Source organism: Physeter macrocephalus, chromosome 10, assembly GCF_002837175.3.
Source record: "Physeter macrocephalus isolate SW-GA chromosome 10, ASM283717v5, whole genome shotgun sequence".
Taxonomy (NCBI): domain Eukaryota; kingdom Metazoa; phylum Chordata; class Mammalia; order Artiodactyla; family Physeteridae; genus Physeter; species Physeter macrocephalus.
The window spans coordinates 44,970,369-44,977,393 of NC_041223.1; the positions used below are offsets into that span (position 1 = coordinate 44,970,369).

Consider the following 7,025-nt stretch of genomic DNA (forward strand, 5'->3'; position numbering starts at 1 on the left):
ATCCACAGATTCAATACAATCTTATGCAGTAGTCCACTAATATTTTTTGCACATAGAATAATTTACTATAAAATTCATATAAAAATCTCAACAGACTCTGAATAGCCAAAACATTCTTGAAAAAGAACAAAGTTGGAGGAGTTAGATCTCTTGATTTCAAAACTTACCACCAAATCAGTTATCAAAATATTGTGGTACTGACATTAAGACAGACAAATAGATCAATGGAACAGAATACAGAGCCCAGAAAGAAACTTTCACAATATCAAGCAAAATGAACTTTGACAAAGGAATCAAGACCATACGATGGGAAAAAGACAGCCTTTTCAATAAATGCTGTTGAGCAAACTGGGTATCTACATGGAAAAGTGTATAAAGTTGGGCTTCTACTTATACCATATCGAAAAATTAACTCAAAAAAGGAATATATTTAAACATAGATATTTTACCAAAGAAAATATGCAGTAAATCAAAAAGCACATGAAAAGATACTCAACATCACTAATCATTAGGTAAATACATGTCAAAACTACAATGAGCTACCACTTCACACCCATTAGGATGGCTAGTTACAAAAAAATTAAAATTTAAAATTTAAAAAATAACAAGTGTTGGTGAGAATGTAGAGAAATTGGAACCATCGTGCACTGTTTAGTGGGAATACAAAATGATGCAGTCACTATGGAGAGTAGTTTGAATAGTATGGTGGTTCCTCAAAACATTAAAAATACAGTTACCATGTATACAATAATTCTGTGTGAGGGTAGTACTCAAAAGAACGGAAAACAGGGACTCAGATAGTTGCAGTCTTATGTTCATAACAGCATTATTCACAATTGTCAAAAAGTGGAAGAAATCCATGTGTCCATCAATGGACAAACGGATAAATAAAATATGGTATATAAATACAATGGAATATTTTTCGCCATTCAAAATGTAGGCAATTTCACAACATGGATGAATCGGGATGGTGTTATGCTAACTGAATTAAGCCAGTCAAAAACGTTTAAATACTCACATGAGATCTTAGTATAGTAAAATTTATAGTGACATAAAATAAAATGGTGGTTGCCAGGGGATAGGAGGATGGGGAAATGGGGAGTTACTGATTTGGAGTACGAGTTTCAGTTTTGCAAGATGAAAAAAACAAACAAACCTGGAGATGGGTGGTGGTAATGGTTGCACAACAATGTATAGTTAATGGCATGGAACTGTATGCTAAAAATGATTAAAACAGTAAATTTTATGTTGTATTCTGATACAATTTTTAATAAAACTATCGAGGGGGGAAACTGGAAAGAGAAACACCATGAACAATGGAAGTTCATAGGAAAGAGAGATTTAATTTATCTTGGAAAAGAGAGCAATTTTCAAGGAAAAAAGAACATTTCTTCCAATTCAAGTGGAAAGATAAGAAATATCCCTGAAAAAGCTGGAAACTTCCTTTGAAAATGTGAAAGTAAGTCCCAAACTACAGAAACTTGAAATATTTTCCATATTCAACAAAAATTAAACTTCACTGTCCTTGGTACTTGATAGACTCACAAGAAATTTACCTGGAGATGCAGGTTGGAGAGAAGATGAATCGTCTTCTACGGCTGACGAGTACCTTAGTATTTATATTTTAAGTAGATTGTATTTCACTTTTAGTCAGTGGAAAAGGTTGAGTGTGATGGGCTGAGTAAAATAACAGGACCCTCGTTATCAAATTATTTCTTCAAATAATGTTTGTATACAGTAACTAACATACAATCAAGACATGCAAGTATTTGAAGATATAAGAAAATGTAGCCAAAAACAGCAGAAACTAAGACAATAGAAATGAATGAAGATATTACACATACTGCAATTATCTGAAATAATTCAATTACTATGCTATGATATTCAAGGTATCAAAGACAAAATTTAAATTAAAATCTGACAGAACTGGAAACTATAAAAAATAATATAACAGATTTACAAGAGATCCCAATGCATGAATAGAAATGAAGAACTTGATGAGATTTACATTCTAGCCAAAAATTTTGGGTTGAATATTACTATATAAAGTAAATCTTATTATCTGAACAGTAAAAATGTATACAGTTTTAAAACATAAAAATCAAAGTGACTGCCTAGATGAACTAAATCAAAATTGCATACCCTGAATGCTATTTTTTTTTCACTTGAACGATGGTTGCATTGTTGTTCATTTTGTAGATTCATTATTATGTACACATATGGTCATGAACTTGGATAATTTATTTTACTTGATTATTTAAGCCAAGGGTTTTTTTTTAAAAAAAGAGAACTAGCATAGGAGACAACAGAAAGACTGGATTATTCACAAATATGAGTTTCAGCAGTAAAATCCTGAGGATTCCTGCTAAATATTGCCAGAGATCTCTGACATGTGCCTGCCGGGCTTTCTGCCTGCATTTTAGGAAAAGTAGAAACTCCATGACCCACTGTGAGGAGTTCCTCAAGCATTGCTTGTGTTCTGGAGAGAATCTGATGGGAAATTACGTTGTTTTAAATAAGGATCCAGATAATTTAACAGTGACCAGAATAATGCTTATAAATTAGCAATAATAAACAAAAGATTAAATTATCTGCTTATTCAAGAGCAGATCATCTGAGGATATGGTGGTAACTGGCCAATTAGCCATGACTGCCACATGATTTTTCCTTGACTTTTACCAAGAGTTAATAAATAACACTCTCCTTTGTTATTTTTTTACAGTGCTATATCCTCTCTCTCAACAACTTTCTCTTCATATCATTAAAAAATTAAAGTAATACTAGTTTATGTTAATATTTACTTCTTTAAGTAAATTAATCATTTGAGAGTGCTTTACAGCTACATAGTCAGTATTTGTTGGCCCAAGCAATACATCTTCGCATTGTGGTCTGTCTTATTTGTATTTAAATCCATAACTGTTTTGTTATATGGTCAGTGGCAATTAAGCTTTCTGATGAATTTTTGAAATTAAGCTTTCTGATGAATTTTAAAGGCCAAAATTCTTGTAATGATCTTTTCAGTAAATTAGCATCCATGTAATCCTTAGATTGCAAAAATAAAAACAGGTTTATTCATGGGGATTATCCCAATAAAATTTAAAATCTTGATATCAGTTCAGTAAATAAGGCAGCTCCAATTATACTTTGTGCTTTAAAAGGAAAGTTTCTCAGACTCACAGGCATAGAGAACAGACTTGTGGCTGCCAAAGTGGGGAGGGGGCTGAGGGAGGGATGGAGTGGAAGGTTGAGGTGAGCAGATGTAGGCTATTATATATAGGATGGATAAACAACAACGTCCTACTGTATAGCACAGAGACCTATATTCAATATCCTATGATAAACAATAATGGTAAAGAATATTAAAAAAATGTCTATATACATGTATAACCGAATCACTTGTTTTACAGCAGAAATTAACACAACATTGTAAATCAACTCTACTTCAATACAAAATTATAAATAAGGCTGTGATAAACATGAAAAAATAAAGTTTCTGATCTTTCTATTACTATTTTGTGACTAGTTCAAGATGGAAATGGCTATTATACTTGAGAATATAGCTAATTAAAACATGTTTTTTGGTGAGACTGTTATTTATTTGCCATCATTGTATCCAAGTCTTGTTTTTTCCCTCCATTTGAGGCCTAGGAGTGGAAGAAATAATTAAAGGAGAATTTATTAATGAGACAAACAATATGTGATTGAACTGAGGGCTATCATGTTAAAATTTTAGAGTAAGTGACAACCTTGGGCTAAATTACAGAAAGCTCTTACTTCCTTATACTACACTTACTTTGGTGTGGAAGGCAAGGGGGAAAGTAATTTACCTCCAAATTTAGAATTTACATAGGGACCACATTAGTGTAAAATGGTTGTTGTATTCTGAATTGTATATCACATGAACTTTCTCTGGGGTCTTTTTTTTTTCTTTCTTTTTTTTTTTGCGGTACGCGGGCCTCTCACTGCCGCGAACTCTCCCGGCTCCGGACGCGCAGGCGGCTATGGCTCACGGGCCCAGCCGCTCCGCGGCATGTGGGATCTTCCCGGACCAGGGCACGAACCCGTGTCCCCTGCATCGGCAGGCGGACTCTCAACCACTGCGCCACCAGGGAAGCCCTCACCAAGTACTTTATTCCCCAAAATGTTTAAACCAAGTACCTGATAACCAGGTGTCTCTGTTGCCTCCAATTCTTTTATTTTGTTAAGGAATATGAAACTGTTTTGAAAGTCAATCCAAGATCAAGTCCATACCAAAGTTCTAGCGCTTGGATATTTGTCCTTGTTCGCTTTTTAGGAAGTATGATTAACAGTCATCAGTAGCTGCACAACTGAGTTTATAATGAGTATTTTTTTTTTTCTCTTTGTAAAGTCTGCCTACTAGGTTCTACCTCTTCCCTGCCCACCCCTGGGAGCTCCACCTCCCCAATCAGATTTAGATTTGAGAGGAGGTGATTTTGTTCCAAGTCTCTCAATTTCTTCTGTGGTCAAATTATATGAGTTATTTAAGATTTTTCAAAAAGGAAGAAAAAAAAAAGTCTATTTTTATTGTTTCAACAAGAAAATATTAAAAGTCTAAGAGAAGTTTACCATCTGTCCCAACTCCATTCCATCAAGGCTGTCAAACAGCTTCCCACTTGCTGTGACAGCAGTGGCAGGATGCCCATTATCAACTACTGTCAACACTAGTATGATTAATCCAGATTGGGTCTTTTTCACTGCTCACTTTATTTCTAAAGAGCAAAAGCCTTTGTAATTAGTTGAAATCTATCAGAATAAATTCAGTCTCTGAAAGTGAAGGTATTTGTGTTGTTCCATTCTGTTCGGTTACATGCACATGACAAAAGACAGGATGACTCATTTATTCTGGACAAAACCAGAAGTGACAACTGCAACGGAGGTTGGCTAAAATATTCCTGCAGCTTGGAGAAACGAAAGCAAAGTGCTTTAGTTCCACCTCTTCCTCCTCCTCTGGGAGCTCCACCTCCCCGATCAGATTTAGATTTGGGAGGAGGTTATTTTGGTCTAAGTCTCTCAATTTCTTCTGTACATCCAGTCAAGTAAGAATTTGGGGCACTGAAGTAGGATGCATACGTTTCTGCATTGTAGTTGCTATTTATAAGAGTTGGTCCAGCTGCAAGCCAGCCTGGTCGAATTGTACTAGCTCTTCCAAATAAATGAAGGCGTCTTCTACCAAGACAAAGTTCAATTATATGAAAAATTTCTACGGGCTTTTCTATATTGCCAATTTCAGGTTCTTCTGTGATAATCAAGTCAATGTCAACATTAGCATGAATGAAGTCCCGTCTGTGCTACGCTTAACAGTTCCTTTGATCCCCATAAGGCAGTGTTCCTTTGTTCTCTGGAAGACGGCCTTTGGATCTAAAGTCTTAGTCTTCCCAGGATTGTTTATATTGGTTTTAATCCAACAAATATCTTCACATCTGTAACCCTACTTGCATAAACACACTCTTCCAAAGTCCAATCCCTCCCCAGAACCACACCAGAGAAAAATAAATGATCGAGGTGCTGCAATCTCATCAATTTCTAACTTCATGATATCACCCCAAGTCCAGCATTTTTCATTAGCAGTGATGCCAGTCTCTCTGTACTATTCTTCTAAAGGGGGTTCAAGAAGAATCACATCAAATTTGGGTGTTAGTTCTCTGATGTCAAAGGCTTCTATATCTGCTTGTAAGTACATACGAGGATTGTTAGATTTATCTATGAACTCATGCTTCAGCCTGATGAGCTCCCTCAGTTTAAGGTATTCTTCAAATCTGTCAGCCAAACCTACATCTCTGATGAAATTTTGAGGTCTATGTCCAGTGTCTACAAAATGTTGGCAGTAATCATTATGGGGATTTAAATTCTGTGTTCCCTTAAGAAAAGTACTAGAATCTTTGTAAATCTCTTCTTCATATGGCAAATTCTCTTCCTCCTGTTGCATTTCTAATTCATCCTTATATTCTTCCATTTTGTCTTCATCTGTCTCTCCTTCATCCTGATACTTAACGTTTTGCATAGGAAGCCCTGCAAGTTTCTCTTGTTCCAGCAATTTCTCTCTGCTCGTCTTTGCTATTTAACACAGCACCAATACTGGCAGCACTTTCAGCTCCCAACTGCTGCGCGAGAAGCTGTGGCGTTAACTTCTGCCGCTCCCGGATCTCCTGCAAGTGGCTGTCCATGTCCCAACCCTTGTTTTCCACTACCTCGAAAACTTGGCAATTAGCGGATGAATACCCGCCCAATTTTTCTTCGGAGACTGTGGAACACAAAATTCTCCAGGAGCTTCAGGCGACGGGTACCCAGTATTTTTTCACTAGGTGTTTCCTCTTCCAATGTATTTATGCTTCACAAGTTTTTCTCCATTTGGGAATTACAAACTCATTTAGCTATATTTTTCTACTTCTTCAAAATGATTTTATCTTAAATATTTAACTATTAAATACACTTTGAATTAGTTTATTGAGTGATATGTTATGAATACATCTTTTTTTAAATATCTTTATTGGAGTATAATTGGTTTACAATGGTGTGTTAGTTTCTGCTTTATAACAAAGTGAATCAGTTATACATATACATATGTTACCATATCTCTTCCCTCTTGCCTCTCCCTCCCACCCCTCTAGGTGGTCACAAAGCTGATCTCCCTGTGCTATGGGGCTGCTTCCCACTAGCTATCCACCCTACGTTTGGTAGCGTATATATGTCCATGCCACTCTCTCACTTTGTCACAGCTTACCCTTCCCCCTCCCCATATCCCCAAGTCCATTTTCTAGTAGGTCTGTGTCTTTATTCCCATTTTATCCCTAGGTTCTTCATGACCTTTTTTTTTTCTTTTTCTTAGATTCCATATATATGTGTTAGCATGCGATATTTGTTTTTCTCTTTCTGACTTACTTCACTCTGTATGACAGACTCTAGGTCCATCCACCTCACTACAAATAGCTCAATTTCAGTTCTTTTATGGCTGAGTAATATTCCATTGTATATATGTGCCACATCTTCTTTATCCATTCATCTGT

At 35.9% G+C, this 7,025-nt stretch overlaps 1 pseudogene; it reads right to left on the minus strand.

Annotated features, from left to right (window-relative positions):
• Window positions 1-4,778: 4,778 nt before the first annotated feature.
• LOC102979446 (N6-adenosine-methyltransferase non-catalytic subunit-like) lies at window positions 4,779-6,185 on the minus strand (annotated as a pseudogene).
• Window positions 6,186-7,025: the final 840 nt, after the last annotated feature.